The 15,285-nt window shown below is 38.0% G+C and overlaps 1 protein-coding gene across 1 annotated transcript in view; it reads left to right on the forward strand.

Annotated features, from left to right (window-relative positions):
• Positions 1-15,285, forward strand: part of KCND2 (potassium voltage-gated channel subfamily D member 2) — a 493,036-nt gene that overhangs the window by 445,291 nt on the left and 32,460 nt on the right. The window lies entirely within an intron of this gene.

Raw genomic sequence — 15,285 nt, forward strand, 5'->3', positions numbered from 1 at the left:
CAGAAGGTATCTGAACATGAGTCAAATTTTCACTCATGCCAATTTTCACTGGCATGTTAACTGGATGCAACTACAACTGGATACCTCGCTGCAACTAACTGCCTATTAAATTAACAACAAAATCACAGCTTCCCCTACCCTTCATTAGCAACTTCCTTCAGGAATTATCCAAGGTCAGTGCTCATCCATTCTTACTTCTCATGACAGGGGTCAGCATTTAGCCATCACCCTCCAGATGGTGATATTCAAGACCTTTGGCAAACTGCTTGTCAAAGGTTGTGAATCCTAGTAGTGAATAATTACCTGGATGTTGAACTGATTTTTTCACCCTTCATAGTTAAAGCAGTTGACAGCAATTGTGAGCTATGTTGACAGAGTGTATTTGGCTGCCAATTTCTCCTTTGATATAACTACATGTGGAAAATGACATGAGCCTGCTCATCTGCTGTAACGTTCAGAACAGTTGTCATGCTAGAACCGAAATGGGGGCCCTCAGTTCAAGAAGAGGGAGATTGGAATTTTTGGGAAATGTATCCAATTGGGAAATTGGATATTTATTAGAGGTCTGTGGCACTTTCTGGAGGAAAATTGCTGATACATTGCAGGTGGCACTGGCCGCACTGTGGTGTCAGCAATGTCACATCAGCAGGTCAGGTCAAACTTCCACAGTAATCGACAAGGGCTCTGACGTGGCTGGCACAAAGCCAGGTACAAACCAAATCCCATCTTGTAGCTACATAAAGCCTTTTATTTCACCACTAGCCTAGCACACTCAGATGTCTCATGAAACATTTGACAGAATGCTATGTTCGTTTTAGGAAGTCATCCACATCTCTGATGGTTTCCCTGGCATCTTTCTATAGCCGATAATAAAAATAGCAATAGCTAGCACTTATTGAGCTTTTACTGTATGCCAGGCACTATGCTAAATTTATTTTCATTTCATCTCACATTATAATGGCTATTGGCCAAATACTATCCAGTTCTATCTACTTTCCTTCTAATAGAATCCTGAGTGAAAATGTCTACATAAGGAATATTACCTTTCATAACCTCTATCTGTTTATTCAAGAAAAACAAAAATCAATATCAGTGTAATCACCCATAACATACCCAAGAAGCAAATTTTAGAAGAGGCATTTCTAAAATATCAGAATTTCATAATAAATTCTGATTTATTTTGGGAGGCTGCATTATGCAGGACAGTAGAATTCCCAACACATTTTTTTCAAGGGGCTTAAGTAAATCTTCTAAATCCTTGAACTTCAGTTTAAAATATAGAAATGATTCTTAAATCTTAAAACCCTGGTCAGGTGAGTTATTTTTCTTATAAAGTATCTTTTTTTGCAAAGGCTATTCCTGCTCAATGAGAAAATTCACAGTCCTGAATATTTATACACCAAGGTTTCTGTGGTAGGAATATTTAAAAGCCATTGACCAGATCATTGATTTCAATGCCAAGCCATAATCATTTCACAGATAGCAAGAAAAGAAACACAAAATAATAAGGGCATACTATAAGCCATGTCCAAATGCCCATATTTTTAATTTTATATATGTTAAACTTTAACAAATCGGTAAAATATTTGTTATTTGTAGTCAACTAAGACCTGGGTTAAATCCCCTTTTGTCTCTTACCATTTGGGTGGCCCTGTATTAGTTAATTTATCTAAGTTTATTACAATACTACACTATGAGGTATTGATACAGCAGGTGCTATAGATAGCAAATATTATTGTCATTGTTCTAGTTTTTAAATAAACTAGATGACATATAGAGTAAAGCCTTCAATATGAATAAACATGTGGAATAAAACTTAAACCCTTTTTAAAGGAATTAGTATTTCAGTTCCTTTAATATTGCCTATTAGGGTTCTTTTTTGAAATAAAAAAAATGTAAATTATTAGGTGTGAATCTACCAAAGGCAAATAGTTTTATTCAAGCAGAAATAGTATTAGACTATTCTCATTCATTTTTGGAATAGGATTCTCATTCATTTTTGGAATAGGTCAATTTTAATGGAAGGAATCCACAAGATTCCTGTTCTTGGTTCAGCTTGGACACTTAACTCTGGAACCTTGAACGACATCGCATATAAAACCTTAGTGACCTTAAGGCAAAACTAAGGGATTAGATTATCCGTACGGCTTCTAACATCCAACAACCATGTGTTCAAAATCATGTATAAAGTTCCATCAGCAGAAATTAATTCCTTTGGTTTTAGACATTGGCAGGCAGTATGGTATAATAGAAACAGTGCACATTTTGGAATCAGACAAAACTGAATTCCAATCCAGGTTGGTTTTCCAGTTACATGACCTTTAGTAAGCCACTCACCTTCACTGAGGCTGTCTTCTCACTTACAAAATGTTGACGTTAGCTACCTGCTGGCAATGTTGTAAAGATTAGAGATGGTGCAGCTATTCAGTTAATTTGGCCAGCATTCAATTAATCATAGCTATTTTCCAGAATCCTCCAGTAAAATGCAACATCATTGGGAATGTTGACTTTTCAGGACATTTTTGATTGCCATGAATAGAGAGTCACTCAAATCCCAATAAATGAAAGATGTGAATCATGGGGTTACAAGGTTATAGATCGTTCCATGGATCTCAAGACATAAGGTGTGGAAGTGGGAATCAAACAGAAATAAAGTTCCCTCTGCTCATGTGATGTATATTCTTCTGGGAGATCATTTTTCTCTTTCCAGCTTTAATGCTCACAGCTGCCTGGAACTTCCCCCTCCATCTCTCTCATCCCCACACGGGGTCCCTGATTTACTAACTTCTACTTCACTTTCAGCTCTGGGACAGATGCTACAACCAGAGGGTGGAGACATGTAGTCCCCTGTCCACTTCACAGAGTTAGGTTGTAGGAAGACCCTTTGGAATGGGTACATAGCAGAGGCTAGTACCCCAATGTAGCACTAGCACAAAGGACAACATAAATGCTTATTGCCACCCTAACATTTGTTTTCTGCTGATAAGATGTACGGAGCTAGAGCTGGGGATGGGTATAGCTTTTATGGATCCTGAAGCCAATATCATTATGAGGCCTGTCTTTAAGACAAAAAAGCAAAGTTATGAATGCAAAATTGTATCGAAAAGTAATTTTTTTAGAATTAGAAAAGAAAGTACAACAAATTATACACTTTAAGGAAGTTGAACAGTAACAAAGATGTCACAAAGTTCAGAAGATATTTCTATGAATTCATTGCTTATCACTCATATCTAGTACTTTTTCCCTACATATTTAGGTTGCATACTTACTTATATCACTTCTTTGTGTAATAACATTTGGAACATTTCTTCAGAGACAATGTAAACAGTTTTCCTATTGCAAGGTTGACCGAAATTTGGTTTTATCTCATTGATAGTTGAGATGCATATAACAGACATACTTATTTTTTTGTTGTGCAATTACAGGTTTGTTTCCTAAAAGACAAAGTATTCTGTCTTTCTAGAATGTATTTAAGTTTAATTCTACTTTAAATTTTCTATTAAAAGTGAATGATGCAGTGAACCCTGAATTATCAATTCTATCCCTGACAGGAGAGAATTTGTCTTTTGACCTGGCATTAATTAGAACTGAAGTTTTTTGCTTACTAGTTTACACAGATAAGCATTGCAAGAATTTTCCTCAGACGAGCTTCTGAGTAGTCTGGGAGAAACCTACCTACCTCCAGTGCCAGGTGATTTCCAACACATTTATATATCGATACAGATTCTAACCTTGTGCCTTTGTGTCAGGTACAGGGAGACAGGCACAGAGGCTGGTAGGTGTATTCTTGGAAATAGTCCCTACACCAGGAAAGCTATAACAATAATAATTATTTACAAGAAACAACAAGTGTTGGCAAGGATGTGGAGAAAAAGGAACCCTCTTGCACTGTTGGTGGGAATGCAAACTTGTGCAGCCACTGTGAAAAACAGTATGGCGGTTCCTCAAAAAGTTAAAAATAGGGGCGCCTGGGGGGCTCAGTCGGTTAAGCATCTGACTTCAGCTCAAGTCATGATCTCACAGCTCGTGGGTTCGAGCCCCATGTCAGGCTCTGTGCTGACAGCTCAGAGCCTGGAGCCTGTTTCAGCTTCTGTCTCCCTATCACTCTGCCCCTCCCTCACTTGTGCTCTCTGTCTTTCTCTCTCTCTGTCTCAAAAATAAATAAACATTAAAAAAAATTAAGTTAAAAATAGAACTAAATCCAGAATACCCTATGATCCAGTAATCACACTACTGGGTATTTACTCAAAAATACAAAAACACTAATTCAAAAAGATACATGCACCCTGATGTTTATAGCAGCAATATTTACAATAGCCAAGATAAAGAAGCAGCACAAGTGTCCACTGATGAATGGAATTGTGTGTGTGTGTGTGTGTGTGTGTGTGTGTGTATGAAAGAGAGAAAGTTGAAATGGAAAGAGACAGCAGCATTAATCTGGACTGGTTACAATACCTTACTTTGGAGATTAAACATATATATGCATGACTCTGTGAACACATTAGCAGACATCCTCTCAGCGCCTGAAGTTGATGCTTTGTTAGGATAAACAAGGGATTATCAAGCATTTGGATGCTACTGGGAGAAAACAAGCCAGGCTGATGTAGAAGGACACTATTCAGTCACCTTAAGGGGTCTGGGTGTTCAAGGAAAGAAGGCTGTAAGAAAGCTTGTGACGAGGTAGATGAAGTTACAGCAAAGACCAACTTCACTGATTACCGTATTTTCCCCAGGGGTCGATTTACATTTGCTAGCATCTCCCACATGCCTCTGCTCTAGCAAGAAACGAGTTAACTTGACCTCAGGCCTGGGATCCCATCAGTTAAGATGACAACAGAGGCTGTTTTCAGAGAAAAGAGGCCTATGGGAGACACCAATTCCATGACTGGCAGAAAGGGAGAGATGAAAGTGACAACTCATAGAGAAGAAAGACATTTTTTTTTCATTTTCATAACAGTTGTTAAAAATCAATGACAAGTAAAAAAAAAAAAAACTAAAGATGAGAAGCAAAGACCTTCATTAGCTTTTTTAAGTGAAATGCTATTATGCCCAAGGGGAAGTGTGCGATCACAATACACTGAAATAAGACTGAGTCTGACAACATATACATTCACACCATGAACTACAGGCTTCCTAGGTAAATTTATTAGAAACTGATGTATGTGTCCACGAAGGACCTCTTCCAAGGAAAGAGAACTAACAGAATGCAATTGTATTAGGTACTTAAAGGTCAGCTAAATATCATTAAATGAGTGATTTTGTTGCTAATACCATTAAATGAGTTATTATGTTGCTAATGAACCTTCTAGAAAAATATTTACACACACACTGCCTAATATGAAACAATGGTGAGGATAAGGCTAAAATTCACTTTACGACTGACTAATATCAGCCTTCTAGTAATGACAAAAGCTGCTCACGCATTCATTATTAGCCAGGATTGTGCTGTTTTCCATATGGATCACGTAGGCTTCACAGACTTCTTGTGAGGTAGGTATTTTCACTTCTTCCCGTTCCCGATTCTCTTCCCAGTTATCTCCTACTCATCTTCTGTGTCTCAACTTAAATATTTCACCACCCAAAATACATTGTCTCAATACCCTCCCCAACTTTTTTTTCCCCAAATATCCTGGACTTTCTTCACAGCACTTATCATAATGTGGAATCATGCAATTATTTTTTGTTTATTGGTTTACTTTCCATCTTCCACTTTACCATGTAAGGTCCACGATGGTGCAGAGAGTCTGTTGTGTTCCTCAGAGTATACGCAGTGGGCTCAGTGAACGTAAGTTGACTACATAACCAAATGATGAGAAAAGTGGAGCCATGGCTAAGAAGCAGAATATGATTCCAATCAAGCTCTCAGGACCTTCAAAGCCTTCGGAATGAACCAATGCGTTACCCTATCCAGCCAGCCAGGCTGCATTATTTTCAGGGCTCAATGCAAAATTAAAATGCAAGCCCTGGGACACCTAGGTGTAGGTGGCTCAGTCAGTTAAGCGTCCGACTCTTGATTTCAGCTCAGGTACTGATCTCACCATAGTGAGATCAAGCCCCACATGGGGCTCTGTGCTGAGCTGGGAGCCTGCTTGAGATCCTCCCTTTCCCTCTACCCCTCTCACTCGGTCTCTCTCTCTTTCTCAAACAATTTTTTTAATGCAATCCCTTATTAAAAAAGCAGTAGGGAAGTGTCATTAATGGTATTAAACTGTAAAGCTTTAGCCTTTCTTCCACAGCTCCCTTTCACTTGACATAATTTTTATTTGCTACCGAATGTGATTCTAAGAAAACTTAAAACTTTAAATTATTACCATGAATTTTACTGTTACCTTTATATGGTGTAATAACAGTCTTATATTCAAAGATGAACATTCACCTTGTATACAGAATTCTCGCGTATGGAGAAGCCCCCAGAATTCTGTGCACGGATGACATGTGGAGCGCCATATGCAAATGTAGCAGCAAGGAACAGCTGACCCAAATGTTGTGTGCATCTCCTCCACTCACACACGTGAACCATTGTCCCACAGGATTCCACTTGCAAAACAAAAATCGAAGACAGGATTATTGAGAACTTAAGTAGCAGAGCGTTAAAACAGGCGAGGGGCCCTGGTGAGCACTTGGTCTTGTGCTGCTGCACAGGTCACACTCTGATGAGGCCGCCCTGTATACTGTCTTAATGTACTGTGTGTCACTGCTCTGTACCTGATGGTGCCATGTACAAACTCCAAATTCACAGCAATGAAACATATAATAATAAGGTAAAGATACCTGATTTCAGTGCACTGTGAGGACAACGAAGGATGACAAATAGCTCCCAAGTCTTTTTCAGACTTCTGTTGTAACTAGTAAAGGAGGCAGATACATATGCTTGCACACCAGGAATAAGGAATTATTTTTATTTGCAGACATTTATAATTGCTTTGCCATTGACTGAGCTATTAAATATTCAAATCTGAGCAGGGAGCAGGTAATTTAGTGCAGCAATATTTTCTCCTCTGCTTCATTATTAAAATTGAATAAAAGTTAAATTATACAATAATGCAGTTGCTAGTATTTGAGCCAGGAGGACATGGTAGGTACTCTTTAGTGTTTGTTGAAGGGAGAGCCAATTACAGACAAGGTCAACCATCCTCACAGTTCTTTGGGTCTGGGCTAATTTTGCATTTTTTCCCAGTTTTCCCTGCCATGAACCCTAGCTCTGAGCCCATGTGCTCTAGCAACCCTACCAAAGACAGTTTTTCATATTTGCCATCATGACTTGAGACTGCCCTGGATTAAGGAGCCATTACTCAGACCGTATCAAGAAAATTAACAAACTGAGGTTATCTGATCTGTTCAGCAGATGAGAAAATGTAGTCTCAGAAAAGTCGAGTATTTGACACAGCTAGTAAATGGCAGCATTAGAATCTGTACCCAGGGCTAGCAGAGCATGTGTTCTTAACCTATTCATTCTCAGAAAGCTCACTAAAATCAGAGATACCCAGATGATAATACCTGTGTGCTTCTCCTGAGCTAGAGCTATTGTATCCTTTTCCCCCACTCTGTCTGACTGTTTGCATTTACATTCATCACTTAGCTTTGTTACGTTCTTATGCCCTGAGGTACACATTTTTTGTCTGTCTACACTGTTTCTCGCACATTTTTTTTTTAATTTTTTTTTCAATGTTTATTTATTTTTGGGACAGAGAGAGACAGAGCATGAACGGAGGAGGGGCAGAGAGAGAGGGAGACACAGAATCGGAAACAGGGTTCAGGCTCTGAACCATCAGCCCAGAGCCTGATGCGGGGCTCGAACTCACAGACCGCGAGATCGTGACCTGGCTGAAGTCGGACGCTTAACCGACTGCGCCACCCAGGCGCCCCTCTCGCACATTTTTTTTAAACATTTCTGCCACTATTTATCTGAAGATATAAATACACAGCATATCTCCTTAAACCTCACTACAATTCGAAAATTTTGTACTAAACTTTTTCCTTAGTCATTCATATATGTGATACAAAAATATATTAAAATGTAGAATATATATCACATTTTATATGCATTAATACATATTACATATGATTTACAAATGATTCAATGTAAATGACAAAGTAGAGTCCTTAATTGTGTGAGAGATGTCATACCCTCTCACCGAAAATACTGATTTTAGGGACTTCTGGGTGGCTCAGTCTTATAACATCTGACTCTTGATTTCAGCTCAGGTCATGATCTCAAGGGTTTGTGAGATCGAGCCCCACGTCAGGCTGCATGCTAACAGTGCCCAACCTGCTTGGGATTTTCTACTTCTCTCTCTGCCCCTCCCCTGCTAGCTCATGTGTGCTGTCTCTCTCTCTCAAAATAAATAAACTTTTTTTAAAAAAACAAAAAAAAGAAAAGAAAATACTGATTTTGGCATTTGATTAAAGACTCAAAAACAATGATCTCATCATTATATTGCCAAAGGTACATTTAGATCTCTAAGTTTATGTTCCACATTCTGTATAACATTTACTACTTACTCAATATAATCAAAGGTTAGTATACGCAAAGCAGTGAATTCAACATTGTATGTGAAGGACTTGCATTCGCTTTACTGGGATGCGTAAAACAGTTCAATGTCTGATGGTTATGAAGATGTTCTTTGTCAAACTTAACTTGAAAGGCATCAAACACCTGCACTGAAGGAAATCATGTTCTCTTATGAAAACAACCAGAGCCAGATAGGCTGTGGAGAGAGGGTCATGCCGTGAAAAGGAGCCCAGTAGGGTTCCCTAAGTTAGACCACATTAAGGAAATAGCCATTCTTTTTTTTTTAAGTTTATTTATTTATTTTGAAGGAGAAAGGGGAGGCCAGAGAGAGGGTGACAGAGGATCCAAAATGAAGTGAGCTCTGTGCTGACCGCAGAGTCCAATATGGGGCTCAAACTCATGACCTGTGAAATCATAACCTGAGCCAAAGTCGGACACTTAACTGACCGAGCCATCCAGGTGCCCCAAGGAAATAGCCGTTCTTGTCACTGAGGATTTGACATGAATTCTTTGTATTTCTGGAATAAGTAAAAGATTTCAAACGATGTTTATGTTTTGTACAAATTCTGTTCAAAGTTAGCGCAGAGAATATGCTAGTTTTATTCCTTGAGGCTTTGGTTTCTCAGCAAAAGCAGCTTGGTACAGATTTGTAGGAGTGAGATTATTTTTTATTTGGGTTCATGTTAATATGAGGGTACATCAAAGTCTGTATTTATGGTTAGGATCATAATTCTCTTTAAGTTCCAGGTTATAATCAGGCAACTCAATAAATGAACAAATCAAAATACACAAGTGGACAGTAAAAGACCTTATTGTGTAACAGAGACTCTAAATAATGTTAAGGAAAATTAAGAAGACTGAGTATCTATGCTCTGAGTGATAGTTGATGTCTCAGATACTTCCTCCCAATTTAAAAGATTAAAAGTTGATGTGAACAGGCTCAGCTGATGCTTCTTGGCTCTCCTCCTTGTCAACATGGACCTTAAAACAAATGAGATAAGAAAACTGTATCTTTTTGGTCTGGTAGGGCTAATTTGTACTTGTATCCATGGAGCCTTTTTATTTTTTTAACACTTCAGTTTTGTGGTTTCTTTTGAATTTTGGATTTCTGAATTTTTTAACTTAGCTTTATAGTCTAAGAAGAATATAAATGAATAAAAGAGGTATTAGGTAAGGATAGCTACCAGAAGTCCATAATGAAAAGAGGAAAGCATTTCCATCTAAGAAAATAAATTTAATTTGATTTTAAAACAGAAGGACACTAAAAGAAATAGTCATCTTAAATTGGAAGTTCAAAAACCAGCTACAGGTCCCTGAAGTGAGGGCTGAACCTAAATTTCCTGAAAAGATTGAGGATTGATCCCTGTTTGTTCTTTGGAAGACTTGTATTTCTTCTGCAAGGCCCTGAATGCCTGGGCTCAGATTTTGGCTCTGACGTTAATCATGCACAGCATCTGTCTGTACAGTATCATTTGTAAATCTTTTGACCACGTGTGAACCCTTTGAAGAATGTGAGGTTCGGCACACCTAGCCCTTCTTGCCTCTCCTGTGATTGTCCTTCCAGGCACTTAGTCCCATGAAGGCTCCTTTCTCCTATTTGTAAAATAGATGGAGTCACGGTATCTCCCTCATTGTGGGGTTATGAGCTCACTATAAATGTGTTTTTCCATATAAGTTTCTTACAATAGTGTCTAGTAAATGAATTGACTATTTCAGCCAAGGTAGACTAGAAATGACCAGGCTCATGGACACTCAGACCCTTGTAAGGGAAGTTCCTTGGGAGTCTAAGGGGACTCCAGGCACCAACTCATCTCGACGGCAAGGAGTCCACCTGAATAAGACAATTAGGAGTAAAAACCTCCCTGGTAAACTGGGAAGTAGAAAGGATGGCTATGCTCATCCCATATTTGATACATAAGTAAACAGTCTCAGGTTAGATTCTTTACTCAACATCACAAGGCTGGTAGGACATAGAGCTGAACTTGATGGCAGGTGTTCTGACTTCATGTCTTGCCAAGATTAAAATGAAATAACTCACAATCATGTTGCTGCAGATATTATGCCATCAACCAGCAAACAGTAACAAGGGGTATAATACATTAGCATTTGACAATCACTAACAGTAGCCTTTTTTTTTATTTAAGCAGGTCACAAATCTGGGCAAATGTGCCATCAAAGATGGACATGAGTAGTGACAAGTGCCTCCACATAAAGCCCTCATTCAAATGGTCCTGTCATCTCTTGCTAATCTGAAATTTAGTTGCATCAATTTTTTTTTCTGAAACCCACTAATGTGCCACGGGGATTTGCAGACCTCATTGTCATTGGGAGGTTTTGCTGTCATGCTATTAATTATCTGAACTGCACAGTTTTAAATGTGAGGATAAGGACTTCGGAAGGTCTGGATTGTGTTACATACTATTCTTGTTTGGGTTTGGTTTAGTGTTTTGGGAAAATCAGAAGCAAATTCTGACATAGCAGTAATAATAGTGGCTCGATGGCAAGCATTTTTGTCTGTGTAGTAGCTTATTCCGGGAAAGCTATAGAATAAAAAGAGGTTTTTGCTCATATTTAGGGGGGTGGTACATCTGTTATACTGTTCTCTTGAGCACATCAATTATTATTTAATCTCTAATGGTAATAGATATGTAATTAACACAAGAAAATGAAACATTTAATATGTAATTCTGAGCCCTATGATCCTTCAGTTTCCCTAAACAAGCTCACTTGTTCTCATCCTTAAAAAAAGCCATTTCCTTCCATACATGCTCCCATTGAGAATGGTACTAACATGTTCAATCATTGAGAATTTTAATTTACCATTTAAGTTGATAAGATAAAGCTTTCTTTAGATGATAAGGAAGTTCTGACAAAGAAAATAAATTACTGTTTTTATCTGATTATGTAAGTAAAAACATGTTGGTTATAGAACGCAGTGTAATTAACATATAAAAAGTGTTCGCCTAGAATTCATAGATTTGTTTGTACTACAACACAGGATGAGCCAACATTGTGCTTGCAAATAACTATCCGTAGATACAACTGATCACGTGGGTGTCGTTTACCAGTTGTTATTTCTGATCTTTGAACTCTTGTTCCCAGAATTGTATATTAATCTGGTATCATAAGAATTTAGCAATGTTCAGATACATTTTGTCTGTTCTTTCTGTATCATCCTGTTTGCTCACATTTAATATTTATGACATTTACCTTCCCATGGGGGGCAATACGGCATAATGAAATAGAGCATAAGAATGGAAAATCTCATTACAGTAGCCATCCCTAGCCTTTGGGAATTGAGACATCCTTCTCTTCATGTTTTGATTTTATAACATGCACACATTTTTAATTAGAGAGGAGAATTCCATATATATATATATATACACACACACACACACACACACACACACACATACTTTTCAAGTGAATTAAATATAAATTAGATCATGATAAAGCTTTTTGGAAATAGTAAATAGCCCTTGAGATAATTAGAGACTTATTGAGATACTAGCAATTGATCATTGTGAACCAAGAGTTTAGAGCCTGAAGATAGTGCAGACCAAATATACCCAATATACCTCCATACATTTCCCTGCCTTTCCTTGGCATTCATCCTCTGAGGCATTGGAGATAGGACACTATCATTGATGATCAAACTTGACTTATTAAAAAGGATCTTTGTTGGTAGAGGGGTTGCTGTGGGTGACACACATCTCTTGGCTTGCACATGGCAGGGATTTGGCAGGATGCCTAAAATAAGATCATCTCTGATGTCCCCAAGGTTTGTTTTGTTTTATTTTGTTTTAGAGATGTTAAGATTACTTTTGAAAAAAATAAAAATAAAAATGATAATTGTATAACGGGCAAACTTGTTGAAGAGTGATTTTGCTTCTTTAAAACTACTCAGACTTTACATACCTAAGTTATGAAAGCATAGAAAATATTTCTATACTTCTGTCTTTGCTTCCAGTTAATAACCTTAACTGCTGGCTGCATTTCTTATCTGAGTCCCTTACTCTGTGAGAGTGAGATGTTCCTGCTCTCAGTAGAAGACATTGCCAGGTGAAGGGTGGATGTTCTATATACAAAGGTGCAAAACAGCGAAAACAAACTTTCTTAAATTATCCTCAAAGTCACTTACTTACAATGTTAGTACCCTAGATTTATAATTATAGTGCAAGATTACTTTTGCTTTTGAGAAGGAAAACAAATTAAAACAGCACAGCACACATCATGATAATGATCATAGGACTTTTTTTTTTTTAACGTTTATTTATTTCTGAGACAGAGAGAGAAAGCATGAGCAGGGGAGGGGCAGAGAGAGAGGGAGACACAGAATCTGAAACAAGCTCCAGGCTCTGAGCTGTCTGCACAGAGCCCGACGCGGGGCTCAAACTCACGGACGGCAAGATCATGACCTGAGCCAAAGTCGACGCTTAACCGACTGAGCCACCCAGGTGCCCTGATGATAGGACTTAAAATCCTCTTTCATTAATGGCACCATATTTCAGTAGGTGTAGAGTGACAGTGCTTCATAGGAACCAAAATATTCTGACTTTTTATTAAATTCAACATATAACTTTCTTTTTTTAATGTTTATTTATTTTTGAGAGAGAGAGAGAGAGAGAGTGCAAGTGGGGGAGGGGGAGAGAGAGAGGGAGACACAGAATCCAAAGCAGGCTCCAGGCTCTGAGCAGTCAGCACAGAACCCCACACAAGACTCCAACTCAGGAACCGTGAGATCATGACCTGAGCTGAAGTTAGACGCTTAACCAACTGAGCCACCCAGGCACCCCTCAACATGTAACTTTCTATCTATGTTCTCTACTTGCTATCTTTCCTAAAAACCACTTGTAGATTCATTTGACTTTTGTCATTAATTAATAATTAGGGAGCTAAACTTGTATTCATACCTAATCAGTTCAGTCTAGTTTTTTTAAAAAAAAAAAGCTCTACTTTTTTTTAAATGTGAAATTTGTTTGTGTTCATTCAGAAAAATAATTAGCTAAGAGAAATTTCTTACTTTCTCACTTTAGTAAGACTAAGCAAATTTCCACTCAAAATTAACATGTTTCTAGGATAGAGAGAGCTCATATTTGAAATGATTCACTCATTTCAAATCTAGAATCTTTCGAGATGTTTCAACAAGAAAGCCTCATGCAGGCAAAAAAAAGTGTTTTTTTTTACATTTTATTCTTTCTAAAATATAAAATAATTAGCAACATACTATGCATACACAGTAAATAAAAAAATGAATAAAGTTAGCAAGTTGTATAAAAACTTGTTTTTCTTCTGACTTCATTTAATAGAGTTTAATGTAAGAAAAACAAAACCTGTTGGCCACATTCCCCTTTTGACTTCCCCACATTAATTTGCTTATTAGATTCTGTGCTCCCTTCTCCACACAGAGGAAGGTTTCATAAATGCGCATTGACATGCCCACTGTAGGCTTATGTGGAAAAGAGAATTAATCCTCCATGGTGTAGCAGTCAAGTCCTATTTAGTGGCTTGTCTGTGAAGATCAATACAGGGTCTCTAAGGCATAATGGCTGGCTCCATTCACTCTTGCTAGACAAACAAATGCCCTTTTAAAAGTCAGTTCACGAGGAAAGCTTTTTCTAGGCACAACCTAGCCCTGAGTAAAACTTTTAAACAGTCCAAGTTTGCATTTCAGTGCTGCAGGCTTCATTTCTGGGCCCTCTTCCTTGCTTTGAATGTGACTTTGCCAACCTCTCCCCATTAAAACCTGCCTTCAAGAAAATAATTTGATGTATAAATTCAATCCCAAAGAGATACTCATGAGTTCAAAGGCTTAATGTGTTATCACTCTCAAGAATAGTTGTATTTTAGCAAAGACAAGAATTCTTAGGCAGAATTAGCCTCTAATTGTGGGATTTAAGTCATTCAAAGAGCATGAGAGACATTTATCAGAAAGTTATTCCAATATCATCATAGACAGGGACTTGGCCCCACCTACTCGTAAGAACACTCCTGTGCTGGGAGTTGCCTGAAAGCTTCCTCACAACACATTCTTTCTCTTTATTGTTTGGCGAACTCCTTTTTAATCTCCTAGATTCAGTTCAAATCTTGCCTCCTTTTGGAACTATTTCTCAGGTACACTCAACTCTCGAGGAATCCCACAATCGTATCTATCATGGTAGTTATAACACTTCATTGTTATGTCCTGTGTTTTCTCTCTCCCTCCTAGAAGTCACTAAGAGCAAGGACCGCTGCCTTTAATCTCTGCCTTCCCACATTTAGCACAGTGTTTGGCATGTTATACATCCTTCCCCCACCCCCTGTTCCAAAATTATGTAAATAGTAGACAATAACCAGGGCAATCAGCTCACTCCCCCTTCCATCTATTAGATGCCCACTGACACCAGGCAACTGGTAATGGTGGAGAGGACAGTAGTGAAATAGAGGTAGATGAGCTGGGATACAGAGGTTCCCCTCTTCTCTTTTTCCCAGGATGTACATTTCCCACAGTCAAGAATTACAAAATGTGTGATGAAATATGTTTAACGGTATTGAGGTAATGTTTTGTTTTTAAAGTGTTGGTAATGGCTTCAAACTCTTCCACAGGGAAACAATGGTTAACACTGTGAGTTGATTACACAAAGAATGGTCCCTCTGAATGGTCTCTGACAAACTATTACCCACAGGTCAAATACAGCATCTCCTGTTTGTATATTGTTTGAGATCTTAAAAGAATATTTACATGTTCAAATGGTTAGGAAAAAAAAATAAGAATGTTTCTCAACAAATAACAT

Source organism: Lynx canadensis, chromosome A2, assembly GCF_007474595.2.
Source record: "Lynx canadensis isolate LIC74 chromosome A2, mLynCan4.pri.v2, whole genome shotgun sequence".
NCBI lineage: Eukaryota > Metazoa > Chordata > Mammalia > Carnivora > Felidae > Lynx > Lynx canadensis.